The sequence below is a fragment of the Pristiophorus japonicus genome, chromosome 12, assembly GCF_044704955.1.
Source record: "Pristiophorus japonicus isolate sPriJap1 chromosome 12, sPriJap1.hap1, whole genome shotgun sequence".
NCBI lineage: Eukaryota > Metazoa > Chordata > Chondrichthyes > Pristiophoridae > Pristiophorus > Pristiophorus japonicus.
The window spans coordinates 90,864,051-90,881,411 of NC_091988.1; the positions used below are offsets into that span (position 1 = coordinate 90,864,051).

A 17,361-nucleotide genomic window follows, 5' to 3' on the forward strand; every position below is an offset into this window, starting at 1 on the left:
TCATATACGCAGATGTGAGATCTAGTTTTGAGAAAAGTTTTCCTCCAGCCAATGTGGCAAATAAGTCCTCCGCTCTGGGCAGTGGGTATTGGTCCTGTAGGGAGACTCTGTTTATGGTAGATTTGTAGTCCCCACAGATTCGTACAGATCCATCAGGCTTCACGACTGGGATGATGGGACTTGCTCAGTCGCTAAATTCCACGGGTGAGATAATGCCTTCCCGCAGAAGCCTGTCCAGTTCATGTTCAATCTTTTCCCTCATCACATAGGGCACAGCTTGTGATGGACCAGTCTAGCATCCTGTCTGATGTAAATTTTGACTTTAGCCCCTTTGAAGGTGCCCATACCTGGCTGAAAGAAATGTTCAAATCGGCTTAGAACTGTTGAGCAGGAGGTCCGTTGCTCTAATGACATGGCGTGAACATCATCCCATTTCCAGTTTAGTTTTGTAAGCCAGCTTCTCCCCAGCAGTGCTGGGAGATCTCCGGGGACAATCCACAGGGGAAGTCGGTTCACTGTCCCTTTGTGTGTGACTAAGAACATGGCGCTGCCAAGGACTGGGACAACTTCTTTGGTATAGGTCCTTAGTTTGGTCTGTCTCTTTTGTGCAGCCACAGTTGTTCAAATTGTTGAGCGCTCATGAGAGATTGACTCGCTCCCGTATCCAGCTCCATGTTGACGGGTATCCCGTTGAGTAGGACCCTCATCATTATTGGAGGCGTCTTGTTGTACGAGCAGTGGCCATTGATCGTGTTGACCCGCTGTACCTCGGTGTCCCGGGTACTGTCCCCACCGTCTTCTGGTCCGCTTTTCGACCCTTCCGATTCGTATACCAGCCGAGCTGCCGTTTTTCTGCACATGCGGGCGAGATGCCCTGTATAGTCGCAGTTTCTGCAAACAGCATGCTGATGAGTGCCTTCCCCCACATCTCCAGCATAGACCGCTTCCATTGTTTCCAAAGGATGAGCTGCGCCTGGCTGATCTCTCTTGAGCTTCTCTCAGTTTGTAGTTGATTGCTCGCATTGTGGGTTGATGAGGTGTGAACGGCCGTTCATGTGGCCCTTGATGGCTTCTGGCACCACTGCCTGCTGTTGAGGGCCTGCTCTCCTGCCTTTGTCTGTGTGTGGGGGTAGCGGCTTGTTTCACGCTGTGAACCCCTTGTTCCGATGTTTCGTTAGTTGTCTACCCCTGCCAAGAATGTCTGTGCAACCAGTGCTGCTGCCTCTAGGGTCAAGTTCTTGGTCTCTATGAGCTTTCAGAATATGCCTGCGTAGCCTATTCCTTCAATAAAAAAGTCTCTCAGTAGTTCTCGCCTTAGTTCATCGGAGACAGCTAGCCAACCTCCGAAGTTCCGCCACGAAGTCGGGTATGCTCTGGCCCATACAGCGTCTGTATTTGTAGAACCTGTGTCTGGCCATGTGTAGGCTGCTCGCTGGCTTCAGGTGGTCTCTTACCAGTGTGCTCAACTCTTCAAACGACATAGAAACATAGAAACATAGAAAATAGGTGCAGGAGCAGGCCATTCAGCCCTTCTAGACTGCACCGCCATTCAATGAGTTCATGGCTGAACATGAAACTTCAGTACCCCCTTCCTGCTTTCTCGCCATAACCCTTGATCCCCCGAGTAGTAAGGACTTCATCTAACTCCCTTTTGAATATATTTAGTGAATTGGCCTCAACTACTTTCTGTGGTAGAGAATTCCACAGGTTCACCACTCTCTGGGTGAAGAAGTTTCTCCTCATCTCGGTCCTAAATGGCTTACCCCTTATCCTCAGACTGTGACCCCTGGTTCTGGACTTCCCCAACATTGGGAACATTCTTTCTGCATCTAACCTGTCTAAACCCGTCAGAATTTTAAACGTTTCTATGAGGTCCCCTCTCATTCTTCTGAACTCCAGTGAATACAATCCCAATTGATCCAATCTTTCTTGATAGGTCAGTCCCGCCATCCCGGGAATCAGTCTGGTGAACCTTCGCTGCACTCCCTCAATAGCAAGAATGTCCTTCCTCAAGTTAGGAGACCAAAACTGTACACAATATTCCAGGTGTGGCCTCACCAAGGCCCTGTACAACTGTAGCAACACCTCCCTGCCCCTGTATTCAAATCCCCTCGCTATGAAGGCCAACATGCCATTTGCTTTCTTAACCGCCTGCTGTACCTGCATGCCAACCTTGCTTGCTGGTTCCTCGGGTGCCAGCAGGTCCTTCATTAAGGCGTATGTTTTCGAGCCACAGCTGGTCAAGAGATGGCTCTTCTCTTGTCTGCCTTATCATCGCCCAACCAGTCTTTGGTTACAAAGCTTTGCTGGAGCCTTTCTATAAAGTCCTCCCAATTATCTCCAGCATTGTATTTTTCATCTGAGCCGTTGGTCGCCATTCTGTGGATTCTGTGATCCCGTAACTCGTTGCCACTGTAAAGTCCTGTCCCTGCCATACAGATTCACACGAGGCACATACTGAAGTCAAGGTCACTCATGACCTGCACCTTTATTACACAGCTCTCGAATGCCACACTTGCCTGAGACCTGTCCTTATATACCTGTCTTGGACAGGTATCCAGTGTCTCCTGCAAGTGCACTCCTGGTGGTAAGGTAAGCTAGTGGTTACAGGTCAACTCTAGTTAGTCATGTATAGCATGGTAAGATACAGTTATGTACAGTAGTGTGAGATACATGACAGAACCAAAGTATTTGTTCAATTGGTCTGTCATTTCTTTGTTCCCCATTATAAATTCACCTGAATCCGACTGCAAGGGACCTACATTTGTTTTCACTAATCTTTTCCTCTTCACATATCTATAGAAGCTTTTGCAGTCAGTTTTTATGTTCCCAGCAAGCTTCTGCTCGTATTTTATTTTTTCCCCTGTTAATTAAACCCTTTGTCCTCTTTTGCTGAATTCTAAATTTCTCCAATTCCTCAGGTTTGCTGCTGTCTCTGGCCAATTTATATGCCTCTTCCTTAATTTCCCTTGTTAGCCACAGTTGAGCCACCTTCCCTGTTTTATTTTTACTCCAGACAAGGATGTACAATTGCTGAAGTTCATCCATATGATCTTTAAATGTTTGCCATTGCCTATCCACCGTCAACCCTTTAAGTATCATTTGCCAGTCTATTCTAGCCAATTCACGCCTCAAACCATCGAAGTTACCTTTCCTTAAGTTCAGGACCCTAGTTTCTGAATTAACTGTGTCACTCTCCATCCTAATGAAGAATTCTACCATGTTATGGTCAATCTTCCACAAGGGGTCTCGCATAACAAGATTGCTAATTAGTCCTTTCTCATTACACATCACCCAGTCTAGGATGGCCAGCTCCCTGGTTGGTTCCTTGACATATTGTTCTAGAAAACCATCCCTAATACACTCCAGGAAATCCTCCTCCACCGCATTGCTACCAGTTTGGTTAGCCCAATCTATATGTAAATTAAAGTTGCCCATGATAACTGCTCTACCTTTATTGCACACATCCCTTATTTCTTGTTTGATGCTGTCCCCAACCTCACTACTACTGTTTGGTGGTCTGTACACAACTCCCACCAGCGTTTTCTGCCCTTTGGTATTCCGTAGCTCCACCCATACCGATTCCACATCATCCAAGCCAATGTCCTTCTTTACTATTGCATTAATTTCCTCTTTAACCAGCAACACCACCCCATCTCCTTTTCCTTTCTGTCTGTCCTTCCTAAATGTTGAATACCCCTGGATGTTGAGTTCTCAGCCTTGGTCACCCTTGAGCCATGTCTCTGCGATGCCAATTACATCATATCCATTAACTGCTATCTGCGCAGTTAATTCGTCCACCTTATTCCGAATACTCCTTGCATTGAGGCACAGAGCCTTCAGGCTTGTCAATGAAGGACCTAATATTCCAGGTCCTGAACTACATATTGAAGCGTGGAAGATGCATGTGCATGGATTTCTTTAACGTGTATTGGCCGTTGCACACCAGACACCACACGGGCTTGACAGAGCTCGGTCTTGGTCCAGTGGCAAGGGTTAATCAAGACGACTGTAGACCAGCTCTGCTGCACGGACCTAGTGCACGCACATATCGCAGTGTGGGCTGGCTTGTGCTGCCCCTGGGCCCTCACCTCTTCTGGGCCCCGAACTCATACCTCTCCTGGGCCCTGAGCACGTCGCTCCACAATCACTCGCCACTCCTGCGCCCCAACCTCGCCGCTCCTGATGTACCTGCCCACGCTCCAATCAGTGACCTGGACCAGCGCCTTCTTCGCTGCCATTGCTCTCCTGTGCCAGCATGTGCTGCTCCTTCCAATCCCTGGCCTGCTCCGATGGTGTTCCACTATTCCCGGCCAGAACAGAGATAATTGGGTAATCTCCCCTGTAAATCATGCCTGGAGACCGCACTGCTGTAAGTGACTGGAATTGAATTTACACACCAGTTCTGTTTGCTGCAATTCGTTGAGACTCTTTTTAAATAGACTCTGTAAATAAGAGTTTGTTTGCTTTGCTGTCTGCTCAAAAATGCAGTGTTTAGCTCCCAAACCTGTGGCCTTTACCACCTAGGACAAGGGCAGCAGATGCATGGGAACACCATCACTTGCAAGTTCCCTTCCAAATCACACACCATCCAGACTTGGAAATATATCGCCGTTCCTTCATCGTCGCTGGGTCAGAATCCTGGAACTCCGTACCTAACAGCACTGTGGGAGTACCTTCACCACATGGACTGCAGCGGTTCAAGAAGGCAGCTCACCACCACCTTCTCGAGGGCAATGAGGGATGGTCAATGAACCCTGGCCTTGCCAGCAACGCCCACATTATATAAACTAATAAAAATAAGTCCCGCCTCACCTCATTGACTGACACAGATGTGAATAGACACAAACAACAACAGATAATCTGTTTTTTAGTGATGTTTGTTGAGAGATAAATATTGGTTCAGGACACAGGGGAGAACTCCCCTGCTCTCCTAGCATAAGGGGCCACCCATTTAAAACAGAGATGAGGAGAAATTTCTTCCCTCAGAGGGTTGTGAATCTGTGGAATTCATTGCCTCAGAGAGCTGTGGAAGCTGGGACATTGAATAAATTTAAGACAGAAATAGACAGTTTCTTAAATGATAAGGGGTTATGGGAAGCGGGCAGGGAAGTGGAGCTGAGTCCAAGATCAGATCAGCCATGATCTTATTGAATGATGGAGCAGGCTCGAGGGGCCTTGTGGCCTATTCCTGCTCCTATTTCTTATGTTCTTATGTTCTTCAAATAGTGCCATGGGATCTTTTACATACATCTAAGCGAGCCGACAGGGCCTCGGTTTTACATCTCATCTGAAGGACAGCACCTTCAACAGTGCAGCACTCCCGCGGGACTGCACTGGAGTGTCTGCCTAGCTTTAATACTCAAAGTCTCTGGAGTGGGGCCTGAACCCACAACCTTCGTACTCAGAGGCGAGAGTGCTACCACTGATCTATGGGTGACACAATAGTAAGGCCAGAATGCAAATTGTATGTTAATTGCAGTATTTTTATTTTTTAAATTATTGTCATTTTTAACTTGATTGCCAATATGCAGAGTTTGGTTGAAGCTGAGAACCAGGCCCACGCCTCACCCATGCACCTTTCAGCTTTGAATAAATGAAGTGCTGTTGTCCTCAGTGCAGTGTTACTGAACTTGAATTAGATGCTTGTATTTTATTTTCTACACTCACCCGGGCTCTAAGGTGAGCACCGGAGGAGGAAATGTTTGGACAACCAGCTCCAATCCACACCTGCAGCAACGCAGACAGTTGGGTTTACAAAGACTGCTGTTGCCATCTGCTGGCAACAGTCAGCACTGCAGGATTACAATCCACAATACTACAAATCCTAAAGCTATGACCTTGCAATTCACTGACAGGAATCCAATAATACAGAAAAAGAGGCAATCTAATTGTTGATGACCTAATCACCTTGAGAAGAAATGTGCACCTTGGATCAATATTTCTCTAATCTTGAGGGGAAAAGGGGAGTGTGATTGAATGCTCTCCACTTACCTGGATTGGTGCAGCTCCAATAACACTCAAGAAGCTCAACACCATCCGGGACAAAGCAGCCCCTTTGATCGACAGCCCATCCAGCGCCTCAGACAGCCCCTCCCGGTGCACTGTGGCTGCAGTGTGTACGATCTACAAGATGCACTGCAGCAACTCGCCAAGGCTTCTTCGACAGCACATCCCAAACCCACAGCCTCCACCAGCTAGAAGGACAAGGTCGGCAGGCACATGGGAACAGCATCATCTCCAGGTTCCCCTCCAAGCCGCACACCATTCTGATTTGGAAATATATCGCCGTTCCTTCATGGTCACTGGGTCAAAATCCTGGAACTCCCTCCCTAACAGCACAGTGGGAGTTCCTTCACCACACGGACTGCAGCGGTTTAAGAAGGCAGCTCACCACCACATTCTCAAGGGCAATTAGGGATGGGTAAAAAATGCTGACCTCACCAGCGAAGCCCACATCCCAAGAATGAAAACAAAATTACCAAAGCCACTGAATCATTTATTTGGTGAATCAACCCAAACAAGCACTGAAAACAATGGCAGATCGAATGCCAAACCCTGCTCTGCAAAGCACATTAGAAGGTGGTGGGGAAGAGCCTGTGATACCTGACACACACTAGGCCCATTAAGGCTTCAAATAACAAACAAGATCATGATCCCCATAACGCAGTGTCAGTGCCTGAACAGCACTGCTGGAGATCAGCATCCCTTTAAAACAGGCGCTGGCTGGTTGGCCCAGGGAATTGCCTGGGAGCAGAACTCCTGTCCAAACCTATCAATGGTGGGGTCCACTCGAGAGATGATCCATAGAGTTATTCCTTCCTGACTGTTAGATTATGTGATAGGAATAAGCTTCTAATTTAAGCAGCCATTCTTCAGTGACAGGCTTTGACAAAGGACTAGTAAATAGTAGTTCCAGACAGTGGCGGAGCTTGGCTAGGCAGACTTGGGGGGGAGGGGGTCAAACTCAAGAACTGGCTGACTTGGCAGGAAGGGGACCAAGCTGGGAACTGGGGTTGATACCTAGTGCGAAAGGCCGAGCCGGGAACCGCGCAGACTCGCAGGCTGAACCCAGAGGCTGAAGACGGGTGAACAGAGTTTCCTGGGAGGCAAATGGAGGCGGTCCTCCAAAGCCTTGTTGTCTCACCTCACGATGATTGGAGAGGTTGTCACCCACCCCGCTGACCGCCACCCACACTGACTCAGTCACTGGTTCCAAGGGCTTGTGATTGATGAGAATGGTGAATCTCTGACCATACAGCTGCAAATGAAAATGAAATTGGCCATGTCAAGAGTTTCTCTCTCAGTTGGATTGTATCTCTATTCCACAGCTGAGAGAATTGCTGTGTGCTGGGTCATTGAATATATTTAAGGCAGAGATAGACAGATTTTTGAGCGATAAGGAAATAAAGGGTTATGTGGAGCGGGCAGGGAAGTGGAGCTGAGTTCATGATCAGATCAGCCATGATCTTATTAAATGGCGGAGCAGGTTCAAGGGGTCAAATGCCTACTCCTGCTCCTATTTCTTATGTTCTTATGATATTGTGTCGATTTGGTCTTGTGTGTCTTTCTGTGTCAATGCAGCTCTGAAAACCACAAGGCTGTGAACCTGCAATGGACGTCCTCTTCCTCTAAGGATCAAAGTAAACCATTACAGTGTTACTTGCCAGTTTTATCTTTAAAATATTGAAGGCTCCTTCATACATCCGCTTCCATGTCTGGTTCTTCCTGGGCAGCTCTCTAAGTGGCTGCACTGTGGTGTCGAATTACGAGATAATACATCCACAACATGGTGAGGCCTTACAGAAGCCTTACCTCTCTGGCAACCTGCAATACTGCCTTAGATCAGCTGATGCACCTTCAACCTAAGAGAGCTGAAAAATTCTTGAGCCTTCCTGCAGGGTTCGAATGTGCTTGTGTGTAGTGCTTAGATTGTTCTCGCTTGGTCTCGAGAGCAGTGGCTGTGTTGACTTGTGTCAAATGCTGAACCTCCATTACTGATATTGGATGCTCCAGGTATTCCACATATTGTTCTCCCACTGACATTCTGGAAGATTTCAGCAGTTCATGAAGTACCAAAGCCTTGGCTCAGTTCGTAGCACTCTTGAGTCAGAAAGTTGCAAGTTTAAGCATGCCTCCAGAGGCCTGAGGACATAATCTTGGCTGGCACTTCATTGCAGTACTGAGGGAGTGCTGCAATGTCGGAGGTGCCGTCTTTTAGATGAGATGTTGAATTGAGGTCCCATTAGCCCTGTCAGCTGGGCGTAAAAACTACCATGACACTCTTCGAAGAAGAGCTCCGGAGTTCTCCCGGTGTCCTGGCTAATATTTGTCCCTCAACCAACACACTATCTAGACATTTATCACATTGCTGTTTGTGGGACCTTGCTGTGCAAAAATTGGCTACTCCTTTTTCCTACATTACATCAGTGATTGAATTCAAAAATTCTTTATTGGATATAAAGCACTTTAGGATGTCATCATCATCATCATAGGCGGTCTCGGAGGATGTCCTGAGGTGATGAAAGGTCTATAGAAATGCAAGTCTTTTCTTATTTTACAAAATTCCAAAAAAGATGAGGTCATGCAGTTTTTCAGTTATTACTGCCATGGTGGAATGGAGTGGATGCCATAACATATTTGACACAACTCCACATTTCACAGCTAAGTAAACAAAATCATGGAGTAGGGAAAAAAAGAGAGAGCTGGATAGAAAATTGGCTCAAAAACAGGGGATAGAGTGTAGCTGGTAAACCTTTCAATTTGAAAAAGGATTGAACATAAGAATGTAAGAAATAGGAGCAGGAGTAGGCCATACGGCCCCTCGAGCCTGCTCCGCCATTTAATACGATCATGGCTGATCTGATCATAGACACTTCCCTGCCCGCTCTCCATAACCCCTTATTCCCTTATCGGTTAAGAAACTGTCTATTTCTGTCTTAAATGTATTCAATGTCCCAGCTTCCACAGCTCTCTGAGGCAGAGAATTCCACAGATTTACAACCCTCTGAGAAGAAATTCCTCCTCATCTCTGTTTTAAATGGGTGGCCCCTTATTCTCAGATTATGCCCCCTAGTTCTAATCTCCCCCATCAGTGGAAACATCCTCTCTGCATCCACCTTGTCAAGCCCCTTCATAATCTTCTACGTTTCGATAAGATCACCTCTCATTCTTCTGAATTCCAATGAGTAGAGGCCCAACCTACTCAACCTTTCCTCATAAGTCAACCCCCTCATCTCCGGAATCAACCTAGTGCACCTTCTCTGAACTGCCTCCAAAGCAAGTATATCCTTTCGTAAATATGGAAACCATAAATATAGTTGTAAACGGAAACCTCCAGAGATCTGACTTGGAATTCCTGTTACTTCTGATTTCCTTCATATATTCACTGGATGAGCTTAGTGAAAGTAAGGTCCCAACTTGGGGTCGATATTAACACTGGAGGCAGGGCACACAATGAGAAACTCAGCTAAGAGATTCAGAATGGTTGCATCTTAGTGGAAATGGGGTCATTAAATAGCAAATAAAAAACTTGCATTTACTGTATATAGTGTGCTTCATGACCTTAGGACATATCAAAGGGCTTTATAGCCAATTAAGTACTTCTGAAGTGTAGTCTCTAATCTAGGAAATGCAGCAGCCATTTTGTGCACAGCAAGATTCCACAAACAGGAAGGTGATAATGGCCATAAAATCCGCTTTTAGTGTTATTGGTTGAGGGATAATATTGGCCAGGAGACCCCTGCTCGTCTTCAACATAGTACCATGGGATCTTTTACATCCACCTGAGAGGGCAGATGGCGCCTCGGTTTAACATTGCATACGAAATACGGCACCGCCAACAGTGCAGCACTCCCTCAGTATTGGATCCTGGGATTCTGGGTCTTAAAGAAATGCTGAGGAGATTGAGGGTGCACTGATTGTTTTGATTGTTCTTTCATTTGTTCACAAGGCCACATTAATTGCCATCTCTAGCTGCCCAGAGAAAGTGCCTTCTCCTAGCGATTGCTTGTACAACTGACGGGCTTGCTATGTCAACTCAGAGGGCATTAAGATCTGATTGAAATATATAAGATACTGAGGGGGCTCGACAAGGTAGATGTAGAGAGGGGAATCTAGAACTAGGAGGCATAGTTTCAGAATAAGGGGTTGCCCATTTAAAACTGAGATGAGGAGGAATTTCTTCTCTCAGAGAGTTGTAAATCTGTGGAATTCTCTGACCCAAAGAAGCTGTGGAGACTGGGTCATTGAATATATTTAAGGTGGAGATGGATAGATTTTTGAGCGATAAGGGAGTGAAGGGTTATGGGGAGCGGGCAGGAGGTGCAGCTGAGTCCATGATCAGATCAGCCATGATCTTATTGAATGGCGGAGCAGGCTCGAGGGGCCAAATGGCCGACTCCTGCTCCTATTTCTTATGTTCTTATAAGAGTTAACCGTATAATGTGAAGTGGAGTCACATATAGGCCAGACCAGGTCAGAGCAGTTGGTTACCTTCCCCAAAGGGCATTAGTGAACCCCGTGGGTTTTTAATAACATACTGACAACTTTCATGGCCATTTAGAACTCAAGGTGGGATTTGAACTCACAGCCTCTGAGTTACTAGGGCAGGATCAGATCCACTAGGCTATCATATAGAAGGAATTAATATAAACCGAACCAGGTAAATTGTGCACAGTGGCAACAAGTTCAAACATTTTTAAATTAGGAAACAGGGAGGAGATCTGGAATTCAGGCAGAACTATTTCACACAAATTAAAATAGATTTACCAGGGCACTGAAGCAGACAGTATAAATGGACTCGACGGACAATTTGGCCCCAATAACACCGAGGCATGTTTGGAGCGAGGTGGGGAAGAGGGGCGGGTGTGATATCGGGTGGGAAACCCGGAAGAACTTTCAGCGCGTTGGTCTGTGACATTTTAACGCAACCACCTAATTATATTACTTCCGGGTTTGGCGTTGAATGCGCGTCAGCGGGCGAGATGCGGACCCACATGACGCGATCTCAACTGTAGTCTTTAAAGGGGCAATCCAAAGATGGAATTTGGAAGAGTTAGGTGTTTGAACAAAGAGAGGGAGAAGTCTCATCACGGATTCAGGACAGACAAGGGCTGCGCCTCGATTTAACGATGCATCGCTTGATGTGTTGCTGGGGGCAGTGAGGGGCCGAGAAGAGATATTTTTCCCCAGCAATGGGAGATAGATACCTGTTGCCGACACCAAGAAGCATGGTTGGAGATGGCCCAGGAGATCAGCAGTAGGAGCATTGCACCATCATCATCATCATCATCATAGGCAGTCCCTCGAATCGAGGATGACTTGCTTCCACGTCAAAAAGTTCACAGATGTTTCAATGAAGGACCTAAAATTCCAAGTCTCGAACCAAATCTTGAAGGGTGGAAGATGCCTGTGCGTGTATTTTTTTAACGTGTGTTGACCGTTGCACACCAGCCACCACACAGGCTTGACAGAGCTAGGTCTTGGTCCAGTAGCAAGGATTAACCAAGACGACTAGAGACCAGCTCTGCTGCCCCTGGGCCCTCGCCCCTTCTGGGCCCCAAACTCTCGCCTCTCCTGGGCCCCGATCACGTCCCTCTACAATCTCTCGTCGCTCCTTCGCTCCGACCTCGCCGCTCCTGCTGTACCTGCCCACGCTCCAATCACCGACCTGGATCTTGGTGACGTCCCATTGCTCTCCTGCTCGAGCACGTGCTGCTCCCTGGAGTGGTATGCAATGCACCACACTCCCGGTTTTAGTGCAGGAAGTGATTTAATGACCTAATCAGATCAGGAAAGGTGAGTAAAGATGCACATTCACCCACATCCTGGTGGGCAAATCTCCCTCCTCACCTCACTCTGTCTTGTCAAGCCGACTCCATTACATCAATCCTTACCCACTTACCTTGCAAGCACACCTATCTTTCTCTTTCAATGTACCTCCTCACATCCCCATCTATCCATCTACCCTTATGCAATTTGATGCCTCTCCCTGCCAGTTACCCTCACCAAATGCACTGCATCCACCGGGTGAACACATGCCATTACAGTCACTCATAGGTCTGTTCTCTCCCCATTCCAGAAGAGAGCGGGGAACATCAGAGAGAGGGAGAGAGCCGGAGGTGGGCCTCCACAGATTTCACAGCTGACAAATGCAGAGGAGGAAGTCCTGGAGATCAGGGCGTTTCAGCTTCCCTGGCTGTCGGAGATGGGGACCTCCGAGCTATCTGGTGACACAATTAAATGTCGTAAAGCACTTAGTCATGTTGCCTTGATTTCAGCAGTGAGTGAAATATGATCATCTTCATAATGCTAAGTTGCAACAATCTTATCTTGCCAGTACTAATTCACATTGTTTCTCTCTGCAGGGCCTTCACACTTGCAACAGCAGTCGGTGGACCTCCCGGATGACGAATCCTCAGAGGAGCTGATTCCTTCTGAGGTTGCACTGTCATAGGACTTGTGCTTACCATGCACCAGCTCAGATGCTCGCACTTCGGTGGGACCACGGAGGCAGATAGTTGGGTTTTTACCTGGTGAGTCACGCCTCACAAGTGAGCAAGAGTGATTTGTGTTGTGGTCAACAACCCTAATCCTAATTCACTAACCAGTGATCCCAATCCTAACCCTAACCACTAACTCTAACCCTAATCCTAACCACTAATCCTAACCACTATCTCGAACCCTAATCCTAACCACTAACTCTAACCCTAACCCTAACCACTATCTCTAACCCTAATCCTAACCACTAACTCTAACCCTAATCCTAACCACTAACTCTAACCCTAACCACTTACTCTAACCCGAACCCAAACCACTATCTCTAACCCTAATCCTAACCACTATCTCTAACCCTAATCCTAACCACTATCTCTAACCCTAATCCTAACCACTAACTCTAATCCTAACCACTAACTCTAACCCTAACCACTATCTCTAACCCTAATCCTAACCATTATCTCTAACCCTATTCCTAACCACTATCTCTAACCCTAACCCTAACAACTATCTCCAACCCTAATCCTAACCACTAACTCTAACCTGAACTGTCATATATCTCACACTACTGTATATATCATGTATCTTACCATGCTATGCATGACTGTAACTGGATATGACCTGTAACAATAAGCATACCTTACCACCAGGGGTGCACTTGCAGGAGACACTCCATACCTGTCCCACTGAGGTACATAAAGGGAGGTCTCAGGCAAGTGCAGCACTGGAGAGCTGTGAATTAAAGGTGCAGGTCCTGAGTGACCTTGACTTCAGCATGTGTCTCGTGTAAGTCAGTACATTTTTTAAAAAGGAGGGAGAGAGAAAACAGGGAATTATAGACCGGTCAGCCTGACATCGGTAGTGGGTAAAATGATGGAATCAATTATTAAGGATGTCATAGCAGTGCATTTGGAAAGAGGTGACATGATAGGTCCAAGTCAGCATAGATTTGTGAAAGGGAAATCATGCTTGACAAATCTTCTGGAATTTTTTGAGGATGTTTCCAGTAGAGTGGACAAGGGAGAACCAGTTGATGTGGTGTATTTGGACTTTCAGAAGGCTTTCGACAAGGTCTCACACAGGAGATTAATGTGCAAAGTTAAAGTACATGGGATTGGGGGTAGTGTGCTGACGTGGATTGAGAACTGGTTGGTAGACAGGAAGCGAAGAGTAAGAGTAAATGGGTACTTTTCAGAATGGCAGGCAGTGACTAGTGGGGTACCGCAAGGTTCTGTGCTGGGGCCCCAGCTGTTTACATTGTACATTAATGATTTAGACGAGGGGATTAAATGTCGTATATCCAAATTTGTGGATGTCACTAAGTTGGGTGGCAGTGTGAGCTGCGAGGAGGATGCTATGAGGCTGCAGAGCGACTTGGATAGGTTAGGTGAGTGGGCAAATGCATGGCAGATGAAGTATAATGTGGATAAATGTGAGGATATCCACTTTGGTGGTAAAAACAGAGAGACAGACTATTATCTGAATGGTGACAGATTAGGAAAAGGGGAGGTGTAACGAGACCTGGGTGTCATGGTACATCAGTCATTGAAGGTTGGCATGCAGGTACAGCAGGTGGTTAAGAAAGCAAATGGCATGTTGGCCTTCATAGCGAGGGGATTTAAGTACAGGGGCAGGGAGGTGTTACTACAGTTGTACAGGGCCTTGGTGAGGCCACACCTGGAGTATTGTGTACAGTTTTGGTCTCCTAACTTGAGGAAGGACATTCTTGCTATTGAGGGAGTGCAACGAAGGTTCACCAGACTGATTCCCGGGATGGCGGGACTGACATATCAAGAAAGATTGGATCAACTGGGCTCGTATTCACTGGAGTTCAGAAGAATGAGAGGGGATCTGACTGGTTTAGACAGGTTAGATGCAGGAAGAATGTTCCCAATGTTGGGGAAGTCCAGAACAAGGGGTCACAGTCTAAGGATAAGGGGTAAGCCATTTAGGACCGAGATGAGGAGAAACTTCTTCACCCAGAGAGTGGTGAACCTGTGGAATTCTCTAAATATATTCAAAAAGGAGTTAGATGTAGTCCCTACTACTAGGGGGATCAAGGGGTACGGCAAGAAAGCAGGAATGGGGTACTGAAGTTGCATGTTCAGCCATGAACTCATTGAATGGCGGTGCAGGCTCGAAGGGCCGAATGGTCTACTCCTGCACCTATTTTCTATGTATCTATGTTTCTATGTAAGAACAGATGGTGATTACAGGGACAGCTGTGGAGAGTCCGCATCGGAGGGTACAGCCCTCTCCAAGCTCTGCTCAGCTGGACACAGATGCTGTATCCCAACATACTGGCAGGCCTTCCACGCACTTTGTCCATGATTGCAGAGAGAATGGAGGAGTCCAGCTCAAGCATGAGTGGGTTGATGACGCAGGGCATTAAGAGGATGTCTTCTATGGATAGATTGACCAACTCCATGGAACATCAAAGGATGCAATCATATGAGTCGATGCTGGCCTTGACCACGGCCATGCAGACTCTGGATGCCTAGCACCTTAAATATGTCTAGCACCTTAAATAGGATGACAGACATCTTAGCCTTGGCTTTACTGATCTGCACCAAGCTGCTCTCCAGCAGAGTGGTAGCAGTGAATTGTGGCTGGCCCATGAGAGGGATGATGACAAAAGGGGACATGGAAATGGGAACTTAATTCAAAGCACTCCCACTTCTCACCCATCGAAATCCACCCACCGCGCCCCCCCCCCCCCAATCAGTCAGTACCCGACATGCTGCCTCCTCTCCCAATGGCCAAGTCTGCCTGTACACAGGTGCAGGTGGAGCAGTCTTTAACGGGGACCTCGTGGGCTCCAACACCCAGAGGCCGTTGGCCAAGAGCATCTCAGCAGAGCAGGGATCTGAACAGCCTGCCTGTACCTCTGCTGAAGCTACAGGTGTTGCACCATGCAGGATCAGCAGGAAAAGAGTAAAGCTATGAGTTCACCATGAGTATGCACATGGGTTTATGAGAAAATGTTATCTTGTTAAGTTTGCGTTGTTTAGTACAATCACATAACAGTTATTACTTTGCACCACTTTCCCATGTTGCCATTGCTGGGTGGCAACTTGCCTTTTCAGTTACTTGTTGATGAATGGGGAGACATGAATTGATGGGGATCAATGGGGGGGATGTGCAATGTGTGGGTGGTTGGTTACAGGACTGCTTTGTGTCAGTGGGATTGTGGGGGAGGAAATGAGAGTGGCTGTTGGATGTGATTGTTACGTCGGTCAAGTGGTAGTGATGAACTGAACCTTACAGCTATGAGGGAATTCCTGGCATCCTGGGCAGCAATGCGAGCGGATGTTGCTGTATTGGGGATGTCATTTTCATCCTCCTCTTCTTCGTCCACAAATGATGTGTGCTCAGCGCCTTGTTCCTCCTGCAGCTCCAATCTCCGCTGCTGCGCAATGTGTGCAGAGAAAACCACAATCATTCTGGAGAGCTGGCTGGCGAGTACTGAACGGCGCCTCCAGATTTGTCCAGGCACCTGAAGTGCATCTTGAGCACCAATGACACATCTGGTTGTCACATGGCTTTCATTGTGCCGCTCTTGGGCTTCATTGGTTGGGTTTCTCACGAGTGTCATCAGCCATGTTTGAAGGGCATATCCTTTGTCATCTAGCAGTCATCCCTAAGTCTGCTGCAGGTCCAAAGAGGTTGGGGAGCTTGGACTGCCACAGGATGAAAGTATCATGGCAGCTCCCTGGGAATCTAGCACATCCCTGTATAAACCTTTTATTGTGGTTGAACTGCAGCTGCACATTGATGGAATGGAACCCATTGCGGTTTACAAGTAGTCCTGGTTGACCAGGGAGTGTGTGGATTGCCACATGTGTGCAGTCGATGATGCCCTGCACCTGTGGGAAGCCAACCAGAGCCGCAAACCCGAGCGCCCGCTCATTCCGACCTACTTCACCACAGGCGAAGTTGACATAATTGGCGGCCCTGGCAAACAATCCCTCAGTGGTGCGCCTTATGCGTTTGTGTGCAGCCGACAGGGAGATTCTGCATATGTCTCCGTCAGAACTCTGGAAGGACCCAGAGGCAAAAATGTTGATTACTTTGACAGTCACGAGGTCCAGCAGGAGGCAGGTCTTCCTGTAGGAGGCTGCAGATGTCTGCCACCACCTGGCAACCTCTGCCTCCAGGAAGAACAACGCTTCTCGGCCTTTTGGCTAAGATCAAGTGTAGTATCTGTTCTTATCAGTTTAATATCCCCGATGGGGACATGATATTGAATTGATTTTTGGACAGGGAGCTGGATCAGGGGCATGCCCCGTCCACTCCATGCACCGACCTGGTATTGCAATATTTCCAGGAACGGTGCAACTTCGCCTCTCGGCCTTTTGGCCTAAGATCAAACACATTGGCGCAAAGTGATCTTTGGCGTTAGAGTTGATCTGGAACGAAATTGGATAAAAAAAAAAAAAAATTTTAAACTCTTCCGAGAGGTCGAGGAAACTGAGCCTCTGCCTGTACACTCTGTTACACAGGTAATGTCTCTTGCTGGCCACCTGCAGGTAGCTCCACAGCAGGCTGTTGCTGCTGCTGATGGTCATCTTGCTCCTCGTCCGAGGTCCAATCTAAGGCAGCAATGACGCCACTCATCCTAATCTTGAGTCTGAATACCTCCAAAGTGCACAAATCAGCCTCTGGGTTGGCCTAGCAGGGATGGGAAAGCAACTTCAGGCTCTCCAACTCAAGCCCATGTTTGAAAAATGCTGTTGGTTTGTAAATGATATCCATGTATTTTCTATAAATTATTGACATGACTTTTCTCTGTAAAGTGGGGGTGGGGAGGTAGCACTTTGCACCAAAGAGTTTTTAAATGGATCAAATAAACTTCACACCTGG

The 17,361-nt window shown here is 47.2% G+C and overlaps 1 protein-coding gene and 1 pseudogene across 1 annotated transcript in view; both read left to right on the forward strand.

Annotated features, from left to right (window-relative positions):
- The window catches only part of rassf1 (Ras association domain family member 1), a 162,649-nt gene extending 150,103 nt beyond the window's left edge, over window positions 1-12,546 (forward strand). The window contains exon 8 of the mRNA XM_070895747.1: window positions 12,369-12,546. The gene's annotated coding sequence lies outside the window, so the exon portion shown is untranslated. The remainder of the gene's footprint in view (window positions 1-12,368) is intronic.
- A 4,116-nt stretch (window positions 12,547-16,662) lies between these two features.
- Window positions 16,663-16,841, forward strand: LOC139277875 (U2 spliceosomal RNA; annotated as a pseudogene).
- Window positions 16,842-17,361: the final 520 nt, after the last annotated feature.